Below are 8,452 nucleotides of genomic sequence, written 5' to 3' on the forward strand. Positions count from 1 at the left end.
ATATTAGATTAAGTATTATTACCAAAATTTGAGGTTTTTTGCAGATCATTTTCATGCTAGTATTTAAAAAATACTACTGGGTTGAAATAATTATTGAGGAAATTTGATGACTTTAATAGAGCTAGTTCATGAATTAAAGATTGTAATTAAACTGTGGGAAATGTGGTACCTCTAATAGTCTTGTTTTCAAGTTCAAGTGATGTCTTTATTCACGAGCAAGTGATGACCTCTAGATTTAATGCATAAATTACTAACAAGTTGATCCTTGAGTTCATTCCTTGCATTTTCATCCTTTTCAATGACATCAAGGCAATTAGGAAAAGGAGATTTGGAGGTAAACAGAAACAGTCATTGGCCACTGGACTCATGCTGAAATAAACTCGATGACTTCTCAGGGAGCACGCTGCTTCTCTTCCTTGTAATTTAATCATACTCTCCTCTGGCTTTTGAGTTTACTGAAAGAGAGCTTCTCGTATTTCTTATCTAACTAAAGTTGTTCCACCTCATCACTTCCATCATCCACCTAGATTATTTGGTGTGATTTGACTGGAACAAAGAGCCCTCCAACTATTCCAGAAAAGGTATAACACAGGCAACTCAAAGGGTATCAACTTCCTAAATAATGGTCGTTTTAAAAGTGCTAGAGTTCCTTTAAAAAAATGCCCTAGTTGTGGCAATTTGAATTTCTATTTACATGACCTTGTACACATGAGGCTATAGTTCCAAATACGTAAAATGAAATGAACCCACTGTAATATCATTAGACCTCAGTAATAAAACCTATAGGTTTATAGACAGTATTAATCTCTCTCTCTCTCTCTATATATATAAAACAGAGAGAAAAACATTTTATTTATAAAGAGAGAAACCTATAATAGAGAGAAAAACATATGTAATATACATGAATATATACATATATGTATTATTGCCAACCCCTCTCAGGGTCACACCTGGAGGGTTTTCAGTACTCTACCAGTTTCGACTACCAGAAGGAGAGTCAAGCTGAGGCAAACCCATTCCATTCCTAGCTTGGCCAGTGGCTAGTGAGTGGAAGGCAATCTGCTACAAGTCAAAACCTTACTGGGCTGCACAGCAGCAGCGTGGGAGAGAGTAGAGGAAGGAAACTCAAGTTTACTGCGAGGAAGGAGGATTTACCGCATGGAAGGAGGCAGAGATAATCCAGTTCTGTATTTTTACCAAGAAAACTCTATGGATACACTACCAGTACAATAGTAGATGGAGGTGGGGCATTCTGGGCGAGATGTGTCCACGATATCACTGTGGGTTGGAGATTATTTGAGAGCATAAACAAGAGTACCACCAAAAACTTTCTACAATTGACAATGTGCCAGGTTCCTGGAAGAAAAGACCCAACCCCCCGCCACTTGACCACTGCCCCAGCATCCCAATATGGCGACATGATAGATGTGATTGAGGTAGTGAGAAGGTTGGCATTAGAGGAGCAAAGCGTGTGGGCTGGGTTGTAGTAGGAGAGTACAAGGTGAGGTAAGAGAGGACAAGGTGATTATTGTTATTATTATTATTAACCCAGCCTGCACCCTCTGCTTCTTTAACACTAGCATACTATAGTGAAGAGTATGCTAGAGAAGCAGTGTGGCTCACTGGAAAGAGCCCAGGTTTGGGAGTCAGAGATCATGGGTTTGAATCCCAGCTCTGCCACTTGTCACCTATGTGACCGTGGGCAAGTCACTTAACTTCTCGGTGCCTCAATTACCTCATCTGTAAAATGGAGATTAAGACTGTGAGCCTCACTTGGGACAACCTAATTACCCTGTATCTACCCCAGCGCTTAGAACAGTGCTCTGCACCAAGTAAGTGCTTAACAAATACCAACATTATTATCATAGTCTTAATCCCCATTTTACAGATGAGGTAACTGAGGAATGAAGAAGTTAAGCGACTTGTCCAAGGTCACACAGCAGACAAGTGGTGGAGTTAGGATTAGAACCCATGACTTTCTGACTCCCAGACCCATGCTCGATCCACTAAACAATGACATAACGGACACATTCCCTGCCCACCACAAACATATTTGTCTTGAGTGTAGCTTTCTAAAAACATAGAAAGGAGTGTCTCAGGACTCAAAACAATTCTAAGGATGAACCAGTTACAAAAATACTCCCTTTTATCTTAACTTTGATTTACGTGGATCTTTTACTGAAAAAAGGAAGAAGGATAGACCTTTTTGAATAATGCATCAGCTTAACAGGTACCATCAATATTCATCCCATGAAGATAGGTAAGTAGCAGGGTACATTGCCATGTTGCATTGTTATGTTGAATTATATTCCAGGAATATAAACCTCCAAAATAACACCATTTAGAGCTGAATTATTTATGTGAGTCATAATGTATTAAACATTTAGGTCCCACACTGGCATGAAGTGGGTTTCAGCGGAACCATAGAATGTAAAGCATAGTTTAAATTCTGGGAACTTTCCTTAGACTCACCGACGACGATCCAACGCTTGCACTTTTCAAGGAAAACACCGTAGAAACTCATATGCGTACAGAGTTGTTGAAACTAATTCTTCAGTTGAGGGTGTGATTTTTAAAAATCTGGGAAATATACCGTGTCTTGAAGCTGCTAGTTTTCTTCTCGGGAAGTTTTTAAAAACATTTGCCTAGTATCATCTACCACCTGGCTAAGTGATGTTGATGAGGGTGATGATCTCTCTAGGATCTATGAGGATAGTTCAGCCTGAAATTTGAGGAAATCACATTTTAAAGTTCTTTCCAGCCCAGGATGCTATGTATAACCAAGTAAATAGTATGTATTCTTTTCGGTGTATATTTTTAAGGAGATAAGGACAGAGTGTCTGTCAGTGCTTAGAACAGTGCTTGGCACACAGTAAGTGCTTAACAAAAGCCCTTAATATTATTATTATTATTAGACTGTAAGCACCTTGAGGACAGGGATCAAGTATCCTTTCTCAAATGTACTCTCCCAAATATGGTACTCTGATTGCACTCAATAAATACCATTGATTGATTGATCAATCAATAATATTTTAATACAGTTTATCTGCACTGTACTAAGCACTTGGGAGAGTACAGTACAGAGTTGGTAGACACATTCCCTGCCCACAATGAGCTTGCAGTTTAGAGGGATTGATTAGTGCCTTAGTCATGTTAAAGCCAATTTATGTCTAGTTATGACCCAAATGCAGCATGATCATGGGAATAAGTGAATAGAGGACTCTGTGAGTCAATTTTTTTTCAGGTAGCCTAACTGGTATATTTGCAAATTATCACTGTTCGTGATAGAAAGACTCTTTCTATGGATAGTCAGCTCACACCAGGTAAGCTCTATTTTGCTTTTCTTTAATCTTCCTACAACCTGCTGTCTGCATTTATCCTTCCTTCCTCCTCCCATCTTTCTTTTAAACTGCCCTTTTAAAAGCAGTTTCTGTCTCACCAGCCTCCCCATCCCTGACTCCACAGCATGGCTGGCTGTTCATGGCATGTTACCACCATAACTGCCCCAATTAGCTGCTGAAAATTCCTGGATTGGCACTTACCTATTGCATTATAATAATGATAATAACTGTGGTATCTGTTAAGTACTTACCACGTGCCAGGGGGTGTACTAAGCATAGGGATAGATACGGACAAGTCGGGTTGGACTCAGACCCTGTCCCACATGGGTCTCACAGTCTTCACCCCTATTTTGCAGATGAGATAACTCAGTCACAGAGAAGTGAAGTGATTTGCCCAAGATCACACAGCAGACAAGTGGTGGAACCGGAATTAGAACCCAGATCGTACTGACTCCCAAGCCCGTGCTCTATCCACTAGGCTATGCTGCTTTGTACCCTCCCATGTGCTTAGTACAGAGCTCTGCACAAAATCAGCACTCAATAAATGCCACTGTTTGGTTGATAGGAGCCGGAAAAGGTACAAAATAGGTGCTTCCAGGGGCAGCCACAGTGGTATGGAACCCAACACAGTGAAGTATTAGCTGCAGATGGTAAAAATCCCTCCTGGTTTCCCCAGTTATTAGGTCCTAGAAAGCAGGAACTGTGTCTGCTCTCTCAAATGCTTAGTACATACTCTGCACCAAGTAAATGCTCAATGAATACTATTGATTAAGTCAAATGGTTTAGCTACTTTAATGGATTACTCAGTGCAGAAATTTCTTCACAGCAGCCATTCAATCATTCAATTGATGGTATTTATTGACACTTGCTCTATGCAGAGCACGGTGCTAAGTGCTTGGGAGAGTGCAATACAACAGAGTTGGTAGACCCATTCCCTGCCCACAACCAGCTTACTTCATCGTGCCCCACAGTAGAGGCCTTTTTTTATGGTGTTTCTTTAGGCGCTTATTATAAGTCGTACACTATTCTAAGTGATGGGGTAAATGCAAGTTAATCAGTTTGGACACAGTCTCTATGTCCATTTTTGGATGATAAAACTGAGGCCCAGAGACTTGAAGTGATTTGCCCAAGTTCACACAGCAGACCAGAGGTAGAGCAGCATGGCTCAGTGGAAAGAGCCCGGGCTTTGGAGTCAGAGGTCATGGGTTTGAATCCCAGCTCTGCCACTTGTCAGCTGTGTGACTGTGGGCAAGGCACTTAACTTCTCTGTGCCTCAGTTACCTCATCTGGAAAATGGGGATTAAGACTGTGAGCCCCATGTGGGACAACCTCATTCCCCTGTGTCTACCCCAGCGCTTAGAACAGTGCTCTGCACATAGTAAGCGCTTAACAAATACCAACATTATTAGAACGCAGGTCCTCTGACTCTCAGGCCCACGCCTATCCACCAGGCCATCCTGCATCTGCACAGAATAAGGTGATGAGTGAGGCACCTGTCGTGTTTTCTCTGCAGCAGAAATGCAATTCCCGAAATACTGGTACTGCAGCTGTATAGTTAGTATTTGCTGTGCCCAGGTCTTTCTTTTCTAACCCTTCCTGCCTCCCGACCCCCTCCCCTTGCTGCCCCCTAATACTGAATCCTCACTGGCCGTTCATTCCCTCAATGTCTGTGGCCCTAGGACATGACCTCAATCTGTCAAAAGCACATTATCCCCTCAACATCACTCAAAGCAACTTTAGTTCCATTGAATATCTGCTCCCCTGTGTATAGGACCTGCTCTAAACCAGATCTCTGAATAAAAATAACATTCATCCCACTGAAAATATTACCTCCACCCATCATTTATTGCACAGTTTTCTACTGGTAAAGAACCTACTTCCTTTTTCCTTTTAAGTTACATGACTTGCCCATTAAACAATCTGCCACTGGTGCAAAGAGCAATCCTTGCAGTGGTGAGGGCTTGAATGTACAATTAATTTATTAATAGTATCAGTCACACAGATTCTGTATAGGCGTTGGAAAATCTTTCTTATACAAATGGCTGTTGTTTGCAGTAGCTAGGGAAGAACAAAGAGTCAGAAACATTGGGTCTTCCTCATTGCAAATATAATTTCAGGGACAGTCGGCATTATGGATGGGAGTGAGCACATGGAGAATTAGATGACAGAGAATGAATTTAGCAGCATATAATGGGCTCATCTCAAAAGAGAGGTGGTAGTTCTATACAAGACCATTCTGAAGCCATTCATAAAGCAAATTCTGCTGCAAATGCACAGTGACCTCTGGGACAATTGCCCACAGGAGACTCCAATATAAATAGCTGAAGCTAGGTTGCTGGAAGATCACCTTTGGAAGAATGGGCAGAGTACGGAAGAAAGCAGTAGATGGCAGGAAAGGAGACAGAGCAGTCAGTTTACATATAGAGAATGCTTTTATTTATATTCATGTATTTTCCCAAGCACTTACTACAGTGATCAACACGTAGTAAGCACTCGGCACATACCACTGATTGATCGATCAATCATATTTATTGAGTTTTTCATTTTGTGCAGAGCACTATACTAAGTGCTTGGGAAAATTCAATACAACAATAAAGTCACATTCCCTGCCCACAATGAGTTTACAGTCTAGAGGACTGTAACTTGTTCTAGGCCACACAGCAGTTAAATAGCAGGGCCAGGATTTAAATCTAAGTCTCCTGAGTTACACCCCTGGGCTCTTTCCACTAGGCTATGCTGCTCTGGCATTTTGGATGAGGTGAAGCATTTAAGAGAGAGGATTGGGACCACCTAACCGTTCTCTGAGAAGCAAAAGGAAAGAAGAAAGAAAAATTTAGGAGAAGGTGACATCTAGATAGATGGACTCTAGCCGAGTGTCACACAGTCAAGGAAATAGCAAGCAGCAAGAGCTGAATGAGTGACACGATCCACCTCCCAGAGGAAACTATCAGAACCTAAAACTGGAAATGACATGAAGATTAAAATGGACTCTTTCCTCTTGAGAAGTCTGAGGCAAAAGAAGTTCCCTTTCAGTCTGCTGACAAGGAAGGCTACCTCAAGGTGGGCAAGCAGTGTGGTCCAGTCGAAGGGGCATGGGCCTGTGAGTCAGAGGACCTAGGTTCTAATCCTGACTCCACCCCTTGCCTGCTTTGTGTCCTTGAGAGAGTCACTTGCCTATTTCCTCAACTGTAAAAAGGGTATTCAATACCTGTTCGTCCTCTGATTTAGACTGTGAGCCCCATGTGGGACACGAACTTTGTTCAGCCTGATTATCCTATATCAACCCCAGGGCTTGGTACAGTTCAGTAAGCACTTAACAAACGCCACTATCATCCGCGTCAAGCTGGTTTCTCTCTTTCAACAATTTCTATTAGTTTAATTTTAATTTAATTATGTAGGTTCATCAGAAACAAATTTAGAATAGTTCATCCCAAGAATAAATCCAATGCACCCTAAAATCCTATTGCATTCAACCCATAGCTCAACAATAACCCATAAACAGAAATATTTTTATTTCATGTAGTCCAGATAGAAAGGTCTCATTTAATTTGAAAGATGGATGTCCCTCTTTTCTTCATATACAAAGAAATGAAACCAGCCTGGAGAGTTTGTAAATAATTCCCTGTTGCATTGATTTAAGCTCTCTGTGGGCAGGGAAAGGGTCTACCAAATCTGTTATATTTTACTCTCCCAAGTGCTTAGTACAGGGCTATGCACTCAGTGAGTGCTCAATAAATATGATTGACTGATTTAAATGGACCTATTTTATCTTCTCACAATTCAGTTTTAATAGCCCCAGCCCTAATCCTGACAATGAAACGCAGTATTATCATTAAATTAATCATATTCATTTAGTGCTTACTGTGTGCAGAGCACTGTAATAAACACTTGGGGGAGTACAACAGAGTAGGTAGACACAATTCCCTACCCACAGAGAGTTTACAATCTAGACCAGGGAGGGGTTATACTAGGGAAGAGGTTGTAACGTTGTGTGTGTGGCATTTTTCAGAGTTCTGGGATCTAGGCTCTGATTACAGTAAGCGTATAATAAATACGATTGATTTAAAATATGATTGACTGATTGGGATGACCTCGGGAAGGTATTATAAAGATAAATCACACCCTGGATAGGAAGCAGTGGTTTGTCAAAATAAAGGAATTGATCACAGAGAGGCCATTTTCATTTTGTTCTGTTCCCTATGGCAGAGATCCCAGTACAGAGACCCTGTGAACTGTGCAAAGGAATCTCATTTGGATTAGTTCCTCAGGATGTAGGGGAAAGCATCAAGTTGTAGGGGAAAGAATCAAGTCTCTCTCACTCACCTATACCCCTTGCTTTTCAAGAGTACTATTTTTTCTTAGCAAGTTGACTCATCTTTTTTCCTCTGGGTTGAAGCAAATCTACTATTTACACCTATATGTTCAGCCACGAACATTGCTGACAACTTTGTATTCTGATTCATTCATTTTTTTCTTTTGTTCTGAGCCTCACAAGCTCAAATGCCTTGAAAAGGATGGGTGAGGATGTCTTGTGTTATTAACACTTAATCTCCGAGGAGCCTGGCAGTCTGTTCAGCTGGAGAATAGAAAGCTAGCAGATTATAAAATTGATTAAAATGATGGGTAATTATTTTGTAAAGAGAATGAGATTAAAATTGGAGATGCTTTTTGGCAGAGAGAAGGGTCTGGGAGTCAGGGGACCTGGGTTCTAACCCCAGCTCAGCACATAGTAAGTACTCAATAAATAGAAGCAGTGTGGCCTAATGGGAAGAGCACAGGCCTGGGAGTTAAAGAGCCTAGATTTTAATTCCTGCTCTGCCATTTGTCTGCTGTGTGACCTTGGGCAGGTCACTTCACTTCTCTGTGCCTCAGTGACCACATCTGTGAAATGGGGATTAAGACTGCGAGCCGCACATGGGATGTGGACTGTCCAACCTGATTAGCTTGTATCTACCGCAGCACTTAGTACAGTACCTAGCACATAGTAAGTGCTAGCTCATTGTGGGCTGGGAATGTGTCTACCAAAGCTATTATACTGTATTCTCCCAAATGCTTATTACAGTGCTCAGCACACAGGAAAGGGCTCAATTAATGCCACTGATTGGTTAATT

General features: G+C 41.3%; 1 non-coding gene across 1 annotated transcript; it reads left to right on the forward strand.

The window, feature by feature from the left end:
- The first annotated feature begins 932 nt into the window (after nt 1-932).
- LOC114811673 lies at nt 933-1,070 on the forward strand. The gene has a single exon (XR_003759369.1). It is a non-coding gene; the product is annotated as a small nucleolar RNA SNORA7 (small nucleolar RNA).
- Nucleotides 1,071-8,452: the final 7,382 nt, after the last annotated feature.

Source organism: Ornithorhynchus anatinus, chromosome 4, assembly GCF_004115215.2.
Source record: "Ornithorhynchus anatinus isolate Pmale09 chromosome 4, mOrnAna1.pri.v4, whole genome shotgun sequence".
NCBI lineage: Eukaryota > Metazoa > Chordata > Mammalia > Monotremata > Ornithorhynchidae > Ornithorhynchus > Ornithorhynchus anatinus.